The sequence below is a fragment of the Rhipicephalus sanguineus genome, chromosome 8, assembly GCF_013339695.2.
Source record: "Rhipicephalus sanguineus isolate Rsan-2018 chromosome 8, BIME_Rsan_1.4, whole genome shotgun sequence".
Taxonomy (NCBI): domain Eukaryota; kingdom Metazoa; phylum Arthropoda; class Arachnida; order Ixodida; family Ixodidae; genus Rhipicephalus; species Rhipicephalus sanguineus.
The window spans coordinates 105,599,202-105,615,904 of NC_051183.1; positions in this window are offsets into that span (position 1 = coordinate 105,599,202).

A 16,703-nucleotide genomic window follows, 5' to 3' on the forward strand; every position below is an offset into this window, starting at 1 on the left:
TCGATTTCGGCTGGTGCGAAAAGAATTACGGCGTCGTGGCGGGAGAGAAAATTCCATCCCAGGATGACGTCGTGAGAGCATGCCGCAATTATGATGAACTCGACGCCGTACAGAACGTCCTCAATGACGACGCGAGCAGTGCATACTGCTGTAGGATGAATACTATGGGAGCCCGCGGTACGGAGGTGCATCCCAGAAAGTGGCGTCATCGCTTTTCTAAGTAAGCGGCAATGTTTTGCGTCCATGACGAATACAGCGGCTCCAGTATCGATAAGGGCCAGTGCGCAAACACCGTCCACAAACACGTCGATTACATTCGATGGACTTCGCTAAGGGCTTTGACAGTTCGATGGCGTCGCAGCCCTTGCCTCCTGGACTGCGATGACTAGTTTTCCTGCTCTCGTGCGACCGAACGTGGCCGCATGGATGACAGTTAGCGACATCGTGGAGACGGAAAGCGGCGAGTTGGTGGAGGTCCTTTCAGAAGAAGCCAAAGAGGACGACCCACTAGAGGCGCTGGAGAGAGCAACCCATTACTATGTTCCAAGGCTTAGCTACAGTGTGTTCATTGCTGCTACGTGCTCCGCAAGAATTAACGACGTTAATTGGCACTGCATGAATAAAAAAGCTGCTAGAAAGCAAAATGATCAGTGTTGGCTGCTTTGGGTTATTAACTTATTTTTCTCCACATTCGACAGGGAAACATTAAAAGTGACAGTTATTTCACATATCACGTACACATATCATGAAAATAGTGCTCATCTCATCGCCTTTATCTGCCAAGCTGAAACTTATGACCCATGTTTGGGACCTGTTAGGATAGCATCTATCGGTACCGTCGAATCAAACATTCGATATTCAAGAATACCGAAGCATTCTGCCGCGCACAATACTGAAAGCAGCGCGCGGCACTGGCAGAAACAGTGCAGGCTCCAGTATGTGCCAGCGCACGCCAGTGAAAATTGCAGCGTCTGCAGCGCTTCTCAGTGAGCGCCAACGTCACAGCGGCAAAGCCAGTGCCGCTACCAGTGAGACCACGCTCTTTCCCAGTGCGTTCACAGGAGTTCCAGTGAATCCAGCGTATACCAGTGTTCCCAGTGCGATCCAGTGCCAAAAAAACGTACTGGTATCACGCTCAGGGTACTGGAATGGCTCTGGGTTTTGCAATACGGAAGGGCCTCCTGTAACTAGGGCTCCGTGTTTTCGGTGTTTATATTTCTTGAAAATCGGCGGGTGTTTATCGGAGTTTATATTTTTGTCAGAAATTCGGCGTTTATCGGAGTTTATTTCTCGTAAATCCCCAATTCTCCGAAGTTCGCATTTTTGCATTATTCTTAAAACCCCAAAACCTTAGATCAATTTATATATGAGTACTAAAACATCCAAGCACAGAAAGCATAGTTTTATTTTCCTGGAAGGTTTGAATGCACAAAAACAAATACGCACAAGCGAAATACTTGAAGACAAAACACGTGCATTTATGCGTATAACAACCTTAGCTTATAGCTTATTGTAAACACGCAAGCATACTTTGCGAGTTTACTGTCAGTGATCGAAGCGCGTTCCTTTCGACTGACGACTCTCAGGTTTGAAAACGCCCTTTCAACGTTAGCGCTAGAAACAGGAAGCGCCAGAAGACGCAGCGCGCAGCGAGAAAGCACTGGCCACTGGACATTGTGAAGTCTCCAAAACGACAGGGGTTCAACAATGTGACATATTTCATAGCACTGATAGTTCACAAAAACACTCAAGAGCTGGTTCATGAGGTCAGTTTGAAGAAGCACTAATAGAAAAATAGGCGCATAGGTTTGGAACGCGCAGGGAAGCTCATGCTTAACACTTGGATTCACAATTTGAACACAGTACGAAAAATTTCTTTGGTGTACTGGGGTCGATCGTACAGGTTCCTCTCAGATGTCTGTCTCCACTTCTCGGCGACAGCAGCGTAGTGTCCGTGAAAGTCTTAGACAGAGGTTAAGCGGTCATTCTCGTCAAGGAGGTCCAACAGACTTGTGACATCTGATGCAAAGGCCTCGGTTGGATCACGCCATTGACTGATGAGTGCGCGCAAACGAACCCCTTGTACGGGATGAACTTGGTGTACGAGGGTACTCTCTGACTCACGTTCCTCAATGACTGAGAGCACGGCGCACGAAATGGTCTTCAGAAACTTCATCTTAACGAGCAAGTCATGCACAGCTTCAGGCGATTAAATAAGACTCTTGAGTTTCTCACACCTCGTTTCCTTGGCCTCGTCGCTTCTCAAAAAAGACAAATGGCGCACCAGTAGTCCAAAATATTTTCTAGAGATTCATAAAATGAGAACCACCTCGACGGATATACGGTTTTCACCGACTTGATGGGTATGCCGTTGGCCAAGCACACAAGACTAAACTTGCGGCGCAGCTCCCGCGATGACTTCAACAAGGCAGGAAAGTGCACAATAAAATCGTGAACTACGCTGAACGAGCTCATCCTAATTCCATCCTCCAGAGCGTTGTTGAGTAGGTGGCACGGATCTGTGAATTGAAGCGCCTTGAATTCGGGGTTGGAGAACCTCAAGCCCTTGTAAAGCTGCTGCATGATGGGAAGCGTAGTCGGAGCACAGTACAGCTACGCGCGGTAAACTTTAAATCGGTCAAACCAGAGGATGAATCAATGAGAGCTTAGAATTTGCCATTTCGATAAAGAAGAGAACCAGGTCATAGTGGCCCTTGAAATCTGAGTTTATCAGATAAATCCGAATTGCCAAAAATGTTACCGGTGAATGTTTATCGATTTTTTTCGGATAAAACCGAAAACACGGAGCCATACCTATAAGCTACGTCGCTTTGGGACGTTAAGCCCGATAAACCAACCAAGGAATGAACATTTCTAATATATTCCTTCAGAAATATATTATGCGTAGCTATCATAAGATTTCTTTCTACGATGACCAGTCGCTTATCGCTTTACTGTTGGCTGTGCAGCAGGAAGGGAACGAGGTCACTAGAATGAAGAATAGAGAGAAATGAAAGCAAGGGAGGCTACCTACGATACCGTCTGTTTGCTATTCTAAAATAAGGAAGTAGGCAAAAAATTAAAAAAAAAAACCAAGAAGGAAAGGAATACCACCCGGTTCAGGATAACACACCAGCGCCTGGCGGTTGGCAGGCCTGTCAACTTGTTGCTTCATTTTCCACTTTTCTACGACAATTAGCGTGCGTATCTATATAAATATATCTTAAAGAAGCTAATACGTTCCACGAATGACAGTTGAAACATCAGAATCATTGTTATTTTGCACTGTCACTTATGAACGCAAAAGTCTTAGATGCCTCATCAAACAAGAAACGTGATCGTCGGCATCAACACGAGTGGAGTTAAAAATTATCACATCGTAATGAGGCCGCCCTGTGCCGTGATAAAGACGTCACAGACTGAAATTGTTTATGGCGTAATCACAGAATCGCCGCTTGGTCATAGGTAGGCAGATCCCGATGCCACGCGAGGTGTAGAAAACTTTCGGGTGCGAGAGATGCATGCAATCGACTCAAGAAAAAGCAAAAGAAGATACAGTGAAGTCTCGGTGATACGAATCTTACGGGACCACCAAAAATATTCGTATTATCCGAAATTCGTATCACCAGAAAGCATGGAAAATTAGCATGCGACAAAAGAAAGCTGGCGTGCATTTTCATTTATTGTTTTTCAGGGCCGCAGCAACGTCAAGAAGAACCCTGAATAATTATCAGTTAATATTTTAGATATCGACAATCATACCAGCACTCGTAAATATACGGCCAGTACGTGGGTATTTAATAAATGAAACAGGTGCATTGTGACCCGCGACAGCAGTAGCCCCTTCCAAGCTTTAGTATGCTTTTTTGCACGACACCGAAGTACTGCAGCGAAAGTAACAAAAGAGGCGCTTTCACGCGATGGATCAAGGCCAAAAATGACAGAACCAAGGTCCTGCGTTATGATTTTGTTATCGCGGAGGTGTTGGGGAATTTTTGGGGAGATTTACGGCCCAGCCGCACAAGTGCGACCTCAACGGTCGCTCTTGTTGACGTTGTGAGGCCTGACTCCTTTGCCAAGACTGTCCTCGCTGTCTTACGGTCCTCGTCCACCTTTCATAGGATGGCTGACGAACGAAGGTGGCACGTGTAAATACAGTACAACGACAGCAGCCAGCGTCCACGTGTTAGAAAAAAAGCATGGCGCTAATGTCCTATCTAAACGCGAAGGCACACTGAGGCACATAAGAACCTCAACGGTTTGCGTGCACAATCCGGAGGCCGTGACGAGTCTCTGAAGGTTTGTTCTGACCGTAAGGAAAGTGTTTTTCTTACACCGTGATTCTGACGATTTGGCGGTGCGGCACGTATGCCCACGCTCGCACGTGCTTGCTGCGTCTTCCGCGCGTGTTCCTCATCGTACCTGGGCGGTAGCGTACGTTCGTATCAAACGTCGCTGGGTGAAAATCGGTTAGCAACAACCGTACTACATTACAATACAGGCCAATTGGGCTTGGCCGGGACGAACGAAAAATACGTAATACCCCGAAATTCGTAGGAGCTGTGATCGTATCACCGAGGTTCCACTGTATTTCACCTTCGAGTCATCGTAGACGAATCTGCGAGACCCTTGTGTGTGTAATTCATAGACACGAGCGCCAGGGAAAGACACGAAGACGAAGATTGTTGTTGGTATTCGTTCTTGCTCCGTTTCAGACCGCTGGTAAGGGACCTGTGCTAGTTCTTTACTAAACGCATCACAGACTCAACGATAAAATCTTACCATCAAGTGGTTGAGAGTGGTGGTAGTATTTTGCACCTGGAACTCCCTGACCGAAGTCTACTTTCATCATCAACAATGCCCGACGACGTTGCACAGCAGAATGCTGCCACAACCCCAGCTGCTCGCTGTCCCGGTATTCCAAGGAAGTGCGACCCGTTTATCTTCCGCGGAACTGATGAGCAGGATGTCGAAGACTGGCTCTCTTCGTACGAAAGAGTGAGTTTGAACAGCAAGTGGGAGGACAACGACAAATTCGGCCCAGTGCACTTCTACCTCAGACGAGACGAGTCGGGGAACTCTAGTTTATATAATTCATGGGTAAAATACAGCACAAACCAGACGATTAACACAAGGAAGACACGGGACAGAGTGCTGGACTCAGCATTCTGTCCCGTTTCTTCCTTGTGTTAATCGTCTGGTTTGTGCTGTATTTTACCCATGAAATATGCATCACCAACTAGCCTGCCAGCAAATGTTATTCTAGCTTAAAAATCCCGAAGCTGAGATCACCACCTGGGCCTCCTTCAAAACGACCTTCCGGGACGTATTGGGCCGACCGACATTGCGCAAGCTCCGCGGAGAACAGCACTAGCGTAATGGCGCCCAACACTCTCGACAGTGTTTCACTTCGTATAGTGGGGACATTGTAGGCCTATTTTGCCGCATCCCTCCTATCGTGTCCGAAGCCGAGAAAAACAAGCATATCATGAAAGGCATCGAGGACGATGAGTTCCACTCGTTTGTGGCGAAAAACCCTCAAAACGTCACAGACGTCATTCAGCCCTGCCAAGCGAGGAGGAGTTGCAACGTATTTCCACACGCTGTCGTAGTATCGGCACGACCAGTACGCCAACACTGACCCGTGGTGCCGTCTCTCCGGACCTGATAGTATTAACGCAATAAATCCAGCAGTTTATCAGAGAAGTTGCGCGACAATTCTCTTTGGCAACCTTTCTCCAATACAATACTCATAGGCTCCCCTCGTCGCTGCGACATACCATTGAGGAGTAAGTATCCGAAGCTCTTCCGCCCATGCACCAGCCACCACCTGTATCCACGTCCTTGTCCTACGATGACGTTGCAAGAAGGCAGTCACATGTGCTGGCACACGGTACGGGCTCTGCATACCCCACAAGTGCCTTATACCCAACGCAGGCGCCGGAAGGCCAGCACATTCCGTTTATCGTGGTCCTGTCACCCCTCCCAATAAGCCTTGGCACACACCGGACAACCGACTAATCTGTTAATACTGTTGTCTACCCGGCCATGTCGAGTGTGTCTGCCGACGCCGCGTTCCCCGTCCAAGTACCGTTGACGCAAGTTACAGATACGCCCCTACAGAGCCAGCAAAGCCGAGGCCCTCCTACGCTACTCCGGACACCTTTTCATCGAACCACCGCAACTTAACTCACGTCGATCGTCCTCCCCGCACCAACGTTCGCTTTCGCCAATGGTTCGTCGTCCCTCGTCCGTCTAAACGGAAAACTGACCATCGCAGTTCCGGGACAAGGGCCGCGCCGCTGTCGAAATCTACAAGGCCTCGTACTCAACAGGCTGGCGCAATAACTATCTTCGTTGGAGGTGTTCCCATGCACGCATTAGTCGATACTGGAGCTGGTGCGCCTGTGTTGAGCGAAGACAGTGTCGCAAGTTAAAAAAAAAATACGATTCCGCTTTCTGGTTTTTCCCCGTATGGCAACCGCACATCAGATACAATCTTCCGTGACGTGCACGGCTACTTATCCAGGATGTTTTGTATGTGGTCGAATTCTTCGCCTTTTAGCACTGGTCGCACGACAGCATGCTGGGCTGGGACTTTCTTTCCACACAGCACGACATTGTTGACTGTGCTCGTGCCAAACTAGAATTATCAGCGATCCCCGACATATATTCTGGCAAGTCATCTTTTACTGGTGTCGTCGTCTCCGCGGACACGAACATCCCACCTGTGTCTTCTGTTCTTGTGCCGATCTCCAGCGACTATGCTTTCCCTAGCGCCATGCTCGCACCGTCAGGAGCACTCACTTCTCATAAGAATTTCCTTCTCCCCTTTGCTCCCCTCACAATCGAAAACTTTTGCGCAACCATATACGTCACGAAATTGCTTTCGATCGCAGCCACAGTATTCCGCGGAGAGTGTATAGCGCAACTTGAGAATATTGATTCTGTTTGCGCTAGCCAACTGCCCCATCAAACAAGCCTCCATGTCGCCAGCGTTAATCTTGTTACCACATCCAAAGCATCTTCTTTTGACGCCTCCCTTGCATCAATTGATTGGGACCTTCCTATTGCTCAACGGACTCAATTCCTGCACTCCTAGACCACTTTCGGACGTCTACAAGAAAAGATGTTTGGGCCGAACGTCTGCAATCGTTCGTCATATAGACACCGGCGTCCATAGCGGGTCTCTCACTCTTAACGCCTGATTATTGATGACCAGGAGACTGATGTGTTTAGTCGTAGTGTCATACAAGCTACCTGCAGTCCTTGGCTTGTGAATAAAAAGGACGGTAGCATATGATTCTGTGTTCATTATAGGCGACTTAACAATATCACACACAAATATGTTTAGCCGCTCCTCAGAATCGATGACGCTCTCGACTGTTTTTAATGCGCGGGGTTCTTTTTCTTCGCTGGACCTTTGATCGGGGTACTAGAAGGGACCTATGGATGAAGCTGACCGCCCCAAAACTGGGTTCGTAACTACTGACAGCTTGAGGGAGTTCAATGCGATGCCGTTTGGCTTTTGCAACGCCCCCGCCACCTTCGAGCGCGTTATGGACAACGTATTTCTAGGTCTCAAGTGGCACATGTGCCTTTGCTATCTTGACGACGTCGTAGTTTTTTCAAAGAGCCTCGGCACCAATCTCTTGCGCCTTGCAATTGTCCTGGAATGCCTCACACAGGCTGGGCTACAACTAAATTTGAAGAAGGAGCATTTCACTGCCCGGTAGCTCACCATCTTAGGGCATGTTGTCAGCAAGGACAGCGTTCTACCCGACCCTGCAAAGCTCCGCGCCGTCGCCGACTTCCGCGAGCCGTCGACCACGAAAGAACTCAAGAGCTTCATAGGCGTGTGCTCATATTTTCGGCGATTCGTCGTCAATTCGCATCCATAATGGTCCTTTTAACAGGCCCACTTCCTGACAGCCAAGGTGCCACGGCATGGTATTCCACTTTCGACGACGATTGCGCAAAATTACGGCATCTACTGACATCAACACCGATTCTTCCTAACTTTGACACACACGTCCCTACCGAAATTCACACGGACGCCAGTGCAGTCGGCCTTGGCGCTCTTCTTGCTCAACGCAAGCCTGGCTTCGACGAGTACGTAGTTTCTTACGCAAGTCACACTCTCAACACAGCTGAACATACTTATTCGGTCACAGAGAAAGAATGTGCAGCCATCGTTTGTGCAATCACAAAATTTAGACCTTACGTATATGGCAGCCCGTTTGTTGCCGGGACTGATTACCCCCCCCCCCCTCTGCGGGTTATCATCACTAAAAGACCCATCTGGTCGTCTAACTCGCTGGCCATTACGTCTCCAAGACTACGCCATCCGCGTCGTCAACAGGTCAGGCCGTAGACATTGAGCTAGCGACGCTCTTTCTCGCTCTCCACTTCCCCATGACTGTAGAAATGCGTGTGTTTCCAGCTACGATTCTGTGTCCCTTACACGGGCTGATATGTCTTTTGAGAGAAACCAGGACCCTTGGAAAGTCTCTTTAATGAATCCCCTATGTAAGCCGTCACCACATACCGCCACTCCTTCACTGCGGCGCACAGCTAGACATTTCACCATCCGCGACGGGCTCCTGTACCGCCGCAACTACCTATCTGATGGTCGCAAGCGGTTGTTGGTGACTCCTCACCATCCACGTGCGGATAGCTGCGCCTTCATTTATGCGGATCTTTAATGCAGCTACGCTGGTGTAACCAAAAGATCCCCGACATATAATGCGGCGACGCTGGTGTAACCAAAAGATACGCACGCCTCCGGCTGCGTTACTACTGGCGTGGAATGTGCCGCTTTGTCCACGAATACGTGCGTTCATGCTTCAAGTGTCAACGCTGGGAGGGCCGACCACGTGCAGTGACTCCACCCCTCCAGCAGTTGCCTTGTCTCTCCCAGCCTTTTGATCACATCGAAATTTATTTGCACGGTCCCTTTCCGTACACAACTGACAGCAACCGCTGGGTGAGTGTCGCTATTGACCACCTGACACTGTATGCTGAGACTGCCGCGCTGCCAGAGGTCACATCAGGTGAAGTCGGCTTATTCATGCTTCACGAACTTGTTCTTTGTAACTGCGCGCCTCGCGAGCTACTCAGTGACAGCGGATGTACGTTCCTATCTGAAGCCGTAGAAGCCCTCCTCCATGGTTGCAACGTTGTCCATCGGAGAACCAGCGCGTGCCATCCACAAATCAACGGAATGACTGAGCGCTTGAACCGCACACTACGCGACATGTTGTCCACGTACGTCTCCGCTGACCACACCAACTGGGACCGCGTACTACCCTTTGTTACGTACACCTACATAGTACTACTCAGTTTACGACAGCATTTTCTCCCTTCTTTCTTCATTTACCACCCTTTCCTTTCCGACGACCGAGCGTCGTCCGAAAGGAAAGGGCCGCGACCTTGCTGGAGACATGGGCACAACTGCCGAACGAGAACGTGAATATTTTCGCGGAAGAAATGACTCGACTGTTCCGCCACGCTGACCCCGACATGTCCGAGGAGAAGAAAGTCCGTTTCCTCATGCGAGGAGTCAAACAAGAACTCTTCGCTGGGCTGATGCGGAACCCACCCAAGACCGTTCAGGAATTCCTGCCAGAGGCAACAGCGATCGAGAAGACGCTGGAAATGCGCACCCGGCAGTACAATCGGCGCACAATTCAAGACAGCGCAGCTGTTCCTGCCCTTGGCTCCAACGATTTGCGCGAAATGATCCGAACCATCGTTCGAGAGGAGCTGCGAAAGCTTGCACCTTTTTCGCAGCCTGAAGTGACGTCGATTGCTGACGTCGTGCGGAAAGAAATTCAACAATCACTGGGTGTTCCTTAGCCCGCGCCGCCTCAGCCGCAAGCCATGAGCTACGCTGCAGCAGCCCGACGCTACGTTCCCCTTCCGCGCCCCCGTCAAGTCACCGCATCGGCCGTTCGGCCGCCAGACGCCGCCGCTGCCATCACCCCCAAGGCCCTACCGTCCTCATGCCGCCCAGCGCTATGCCCCGCGCTACTTGCCAAGGAAGACTGACGTTTGGCGCGCCCCAGACAACCGCCCGCCCTGCTACCACTGCGGGGAAGCCGGCCACATGTACCGTCGCTGCCAGTACCGACAGATTGGGCTACGCGGATTCGCCGTCAACGCACCGCGCCCGCAGCCAGGCGAACGGCCTCGCGACATCGACGACTACCTCACCGGAACACAGTGGCAACAACGACGACCTTCCCGCTCGCCGTCGCCCAGCCGCTACATGTCGCCGCACCGCCGGCAGTACACTGGCCCCAACCGGGGCCGGTCGCTTAGCCCGTATTCGGAAAACTAAGGGCAGCAACCGATGGAGGTGCGTTTGCTGTACGACGAACTACCGAAGATCCTCCGCCGCCGACGACGCCGCGACGAAACCTTCAAAACACGACGCGAACCGGACAGCCCCCTGGCGATGAAATCTCGCGGACCGAAGAAGACCCGACGACTTAACATGGAAGCAGCGGAACAAACCGACGCAGCCGTGACCGGACGCCGAGACCCAACCGCAACGCAAGACGACGAAGTAGCGACCTCGACGTTCTCATCAACGGCCACTAGGTCATCGCTCTCTTCGATACTGGAGCGGACTATTGTGTCATCAGTGGGCCCTTCTCCACGAAGTTGAAGAAAATTAAGACTGTTTGGGAAGGCCCCGAAATCCGTACCGCTGGAGGCCATCTAATAACGCCGTCTGGAGTCTGCACAATACGAGTCACCATCAATAATCGCACGTATCCTGCGAGTTTTGAATTCTTGCAACACTGCTGCACGGTCTTCATACTTGGCATGGACTTCTTCAACCATCACGGCGCCGTCATCGACTTAAGAACCAATTCGATAACCCTATCGTCGGACAAAACGACACCGCCGGATACGAAGCCATGTCAACATGCCCTGAAGGTGCTCGAGGATCAAGGTACCATCGCGCCTCGCTCCAGCATCATAATTTCCGTCAGCACCGAAAAAGCTGAAGAGATCGAAGGTGTCATCGAGAGCGATGATCGTTTGCTGCTAGACCGTGACATTTACGTCGCAAGGGGCATTGCTCAGTTGCATGAAGGAAAAGGAAGCGTGATGCTAACGAACTTCAGCCAAGCCTGAACACCTGAGCAGGCGAACGACAATTGCATACAGCGAAGAAATCTTGGCCGTCAGCGATGCGTTTGCCTTTGCAGATTCTAGAGAAACTACGACGACTACCGCAATACCCGAGCCACCCTTCGACGTAAACCCAAGTCTTCCCGATCGCCAGCAGCAACAGCTTCGATACCTTCTGCAGGAATACAAGGACTGTTTCTCGTCGTCATCGCGTGTCCGACAAACGACCCTTGCTAAGCACCGCATTATAACAGAAGAAAATGCTCGACGACTCTGTGAGAATCGCTACCGGGTCTCGACGCGGGAACAAGAGGCCGTTAAGAAACAAGTCGACGAAATGCTACGCGACGACATCATCCAGCCGTCCAACAGCCCCTGGGCGTCTCCCGTAGTGTTAGTGAAGAAGAAGGATGGGTCCCTGCGTTTCTGCGTCAATTATCGTCGCCTGAACAAAATCTCAAAGAAGGACGTGTACCCTCTCCCACGGATAGACGACACCCTGGATCGACTCCACAACGCGAAGTACGTTTCGTCTATGGACCTCAAGACCGGCTACTGGCCAATCGAGGTCGACGAGAGAGACCGAGAAAAGACTGCCTTTATAACACCCGACGGCCTGTTCGAGTTTAAGGTCATGCCTTTTGGTCTTTGCTCAGCATCTGCGACTTTCCAACGCGTTATGGATACAGTGCTGGCTGGCTTGAAGTGGCAGGCGTGCCTTGTGTACTTGGACGACGTCGTCGTGTTTGCCTCAAACTTCGACGAACACCTCCGGCGCCTTGAAGCTCTACTTCAAGCAATCAGGACCTCCGGATTCACCCTGAAGCCAGAAAAGTGCCGTTTGGCGTGCGAGGAGCTCCTGTTCTTGGGCCACGTCATTAGCAAATCTGGAGTTTGCCCCGACCCGCGGAAAACAGCTGCCATCGCTGCCTTCCCGCCACCCACCTGACGAGAACCCGTACGCCGATTTCTCGGCTTGCGTGCCTATTACAGACGCTTCGTCAAGGAATTTTCACGGATCGCCGAGTCACTAACTCACCTCACGAAGAGCGACATGGAGTTCGAGTGGGGAACTGCGCAAGTCGAGGCATTTCAAGAACTGAAACGACGCCTGTAGACGCATCCGATACTTGCGCATTTCAACGAATACGCCTATACGGAAATCCACCAGCGTAGGACTCGGCGCCGTCCTTGTGCAGAAGACCGACGGACTGGAAAGGGTCATCAGGTATGCTAGCCGGTCGCTATCAAAGGCAGAAATCAACTACTCCACAACAGAAAAGGAGTGCCTGGCCATCATCTGGGCTACGTCTAAGTTTCACCCCTACCTGTACGACAGGCCCTTCAAAGTTGTGAGCGACCACCACGCCTTGTGTTGGCTAGCCAGCTTGAAGGACCCTTCAGGTTGCCTCGCACGGTGGAGCCTAGGACTTCAAGAATTCGACATTACCGTCGTTTACAAGTCCGGAAGAAAACACTCCGACGCCGACTACCTGTCTCGTGCCCCCATCGGCGCACCGCCACAGGACGACCACGATGATGACTACTTCTTGGGAACCATAAGGGCCGACGGCTTCGCTGAAAGACAGCAAGCAGAGCCGGAACTCAGGGGCCTTGAGGAATACCTCAAGGGCAGGATCACCGTTGTTCCGAAAGTATTCAGGCGGGGATTGGCGTCATTTTTCTTGAAAAACGACGTCCTCGTAAAAAAGAACTTCTCTCCGGCCCGGGCAAACTACCTTTCGTTGTACCTTCGGCATTGCGACGAGAAGTTCTGGAGGCCCTGGAAGAAGACCCGACGGCTGGCCAACTGGGCTTTTCCCGCACGCTGGCGAGGATACAGGAAAAATACTACTGGCCATGCCTTCCTGCCGACGTCACTCATTACGTTAAGACTTGCCGAGATTGCCAGCGACGGACGACACCGCCGACTTGGCCAGCGGGACTTCTGCAGCCAATCGAACTACGTCACAGGCCGTTCCAGCAAATCGGGATGGACCTACTGGGGCCGTTCCCGACGTCGACTTCCGGCAACAAGTGGATCGTCATAGCAACTGACTACCTCACTCGCTGCGCCGAGACAAAGACCTTGCCCAAAGGCAGTGCCGCCGAGGTAGCCAAGTTTCTCGTAGAGAACATCGTCTTGCGTCATGGCTCCCCAGAGATACTTATCACAGACAGAGGTACCGCCTTTACTGCGGACTTAACTCAGACGATCTTCAAATACAGCGAGACGAGCCACCGCCGCACCACCGCCTACCTCCCGCAGACCAATGGCCTCACCGAGCGTCTAAATAAGACCATAGCAGGCAGGCTGGCCATGTACGTCGACGTTGAGCACAAGACGTGGGACGCCGTCCTTTCGTACGTGACCTTTGCTTACAACACGGCCGTCCAAGAAACGACGCATATGACGCAGTACAAGTTGGTCTACGGAAGGAATCCGGCGACGATGCTCGACGCCATGCTACCCAACGTCACCGACGAACAAAAACCTCGATGCCACCGCTTACTTACAACGTGCCGAAGAAGCTCGACAGCTCGCCCGCCTGCGCATCAAGACCCAGCAGCACACCGACAGCCGTCGCTACAATCTTCGACGACGCTTCGTGGAGTACCAGCCCGGCGATCGCGTCTGTGCCTGGACGCCATTACGACGACGCGGACTGAGCGAGAAGCTTCTTCGACGCTACTTCGGACCGTACAGGGTACTTCGGCGTCTCGGCGCACTCGACTACGAAGTTGTCCCCGACAGCAATACGAACTCTCAGCGGCGCCGCGCGCGACCTGAAGTCGTCCATGTCGTGCGCCTCAAGCCATATTACGCGCGTTAGCGAATCTGTGGACTATAATTTTGCTTTACTATTTTACTATCTTACTGTGTTTTTTTATTGTACTTTCTTGCTTTATTCTTGTTATTTATTGTTGGATGCATTGGCCACCCCCGTGTTTTGTTTTAAGCATCGGGACGATGCTTTTTCAGAGGGGGGCATTGCCACCTGCGTTTCTTATTACCACTTTTGCTGTATTTGGTTTTTGCCCACAAAGACTGTCAGCAACGCTCAGCGCAAACCGCGCCTCATTGTTCGAGATGCTTCGCGGTTATTGTAGATCGTTTTGTTAAGATTGGGCGAAAGCCGCGAATACTCGAGCTTATTCTAGAACTTGCGCGACAACCAGCGATAACGCTGGAATATTTGACGGCACATGTAAAAATGCCGACGCGCTTCACCGCTTGTCAGTTGATCGACGGTCGACGCTCTTCTGTTCACCGCTCTCAGTGCATACCGCGTGTATTACTGTAACTGAACTTTCCGTTTCTCGGCCACAAGTTCGGCCAAATAAAGAGTTTAATCTTGGACACCTCGCCTGCGGTCTTCGTCGACGTCATGACCACGTGACAATATCGCAATGCGCTTTCAGTCATCCGCAGGCCGTCGCCGCCGTGGCCGCCAGACTGTTCACGTCGACCGACTGACCGGGAACGGATACGACCAAGTAGTCGCGCTCGTTCCTTAGGTCACCAGAATGCTCCTTTTCCTCGGGGAAGGCATTTGTAGAATTACAAGAACGCAGACAGGAGCGCCACCGAGAAACGAAGCCATGCACGGTGCTTGTTCCATTTCAGACCACTCGTCGCGTCTCGAATGACCTGCAATGTGTATACCTAAGATATATCTTCACATCGGGCTACACAGTGATAAACGATCGTTCGTTCACCTCTTCTTTATACGTAGAAAAGCAACTTAAGCAAGCTATAGTTTACTAATGTCATTATTTTTTCGTAAGATCATGCACTAGATTATCAGAAGCCGAATACGGTGCCTGCGAACAGACAGACAGATAGACAGACAGACAGGCAGGCAGGCAGGCAGGCAGGCAGGCAGGCAGGCAAACAGACAGACAGACAGAAAGAAAAGAAAGACAGACCAAAATTTCTGTGTTCAAGTATCCCAAGAAAGACTACCGTCTTTGAAAACCAGCTTACGGACGCGTACACAAGAAGAGAAGACGACAGACACTCGCTGGAGTGTGTGTTCTTGTGTTTGTGTCCGTAAGCTTGTTTTTTCGTTGCTTCAAGTATGTACCAACAGGCTCAGCAACTGAATCTCGTGCAAGAGAAGTTTAGAGGAAGAGCGTGTTCTATGGCAATAGTGCATTGTTAGCTGTATGTCCTCGGTGTCTGTTTCCGAAATCAGTGCGATGCGTCGAAGGTGAGAGGTAACCAATGAGATGCCTTAGAAAGGGACACAATGATAAAAACAGATGGTTGTTGCCTCTGCCGTATGAATAGGTATAACACGAAAGCGAAACACGTCGTCACAGAAGTAGTTTATTGCTTTAGTGCATTAGGATGTCAGAGCTTGTATAATGTCTATTGTTGTTTGGCAGATGCAGCACCACCTGATGTGGACGCGCTCACATTGACGCCTAGTGGCACATCTCCGTACCGACGACTAACGCACATGATCATGATGTAACCCTTGCAGTCGCTGAAGTTCTTAACATGTACGTGGACACCGCATATGGTGGATCTCGCTCAAATATGACATCAACAAGCACATAACAAACACTGATATTCGATATTGTCACGTGGTCGTGGCGTCGACGAAGACAGCAGTTAGCACGTCAGAGATGTAACTGTTTATTTGGCCGAACTTGTGGCCGGGAAACTGAAAGTCAAACTACAGCAAAACACTGATAGCGGTGAACAGAGCGCCGAACGTCGATCAACTGACAAGCGGTGAAGCGCGTCGGCTTTTATAGAGGCGCTATCGAACTTCCCAGCGATATCTCTGGTTGTTGCGCAATCTCTAGAATAAGCTCGAGTGTTCGCGTATTGCGCGCAATCCTAACATAAGGATCTACAATACTCGCGAAGCTTCTCGAACAATGATGCGTGGATTGCGCTGAGCGTTGCTGACAGTCTTTGTGGGCAAACACTTAATTACAGCAAAATGATAATAAGAAACGCCCGTGGCAATATGCGCTCCTACAAAGCGTCGTGAAACGAGAGGCGAAACGCACGTTCTGTCTTCCCTCTAGCCTGGCAGTTAATTCTCACAGGGTGAGCGGGGAACGCGGTGCGACAGGCAGGCGAGCGTCGGAGAGCCATTTTTTCACATGGATGGATGCTATGAGCGAGGCTTGGGCTAAAGCCACCACCTCGCGGTGTATTAAACGAAATTACACTACTATTGGAAACGCGCCGAATGGGACGGTCGCAGCAACGGTTCGTTTTTTAATACGAAAGTGTTTTATGCTTGGGTCCACCAAGATTTTCACGACGTATTTGCGTCACGGAAATACGTCAGCAAAATGAACGCCATAAAATGGCAAAGAAAAAAAACAATAAGAAAAATTTCCGTTGACGGGGGTCGAACCCATGACCACTCAATCCGCGACGATGGTTGGCTGGCGTTTAGCCCACTGAGCTACCGCCAAAAAGATAACGGAAGCTCATCTTTCGCACTTTCCTCTCACAGTGCTCTTGCATGAATAGATGGATGGATGATATAAGAATCCCTTTTATAACAGGGTGGTGACGTGTGTGCCTC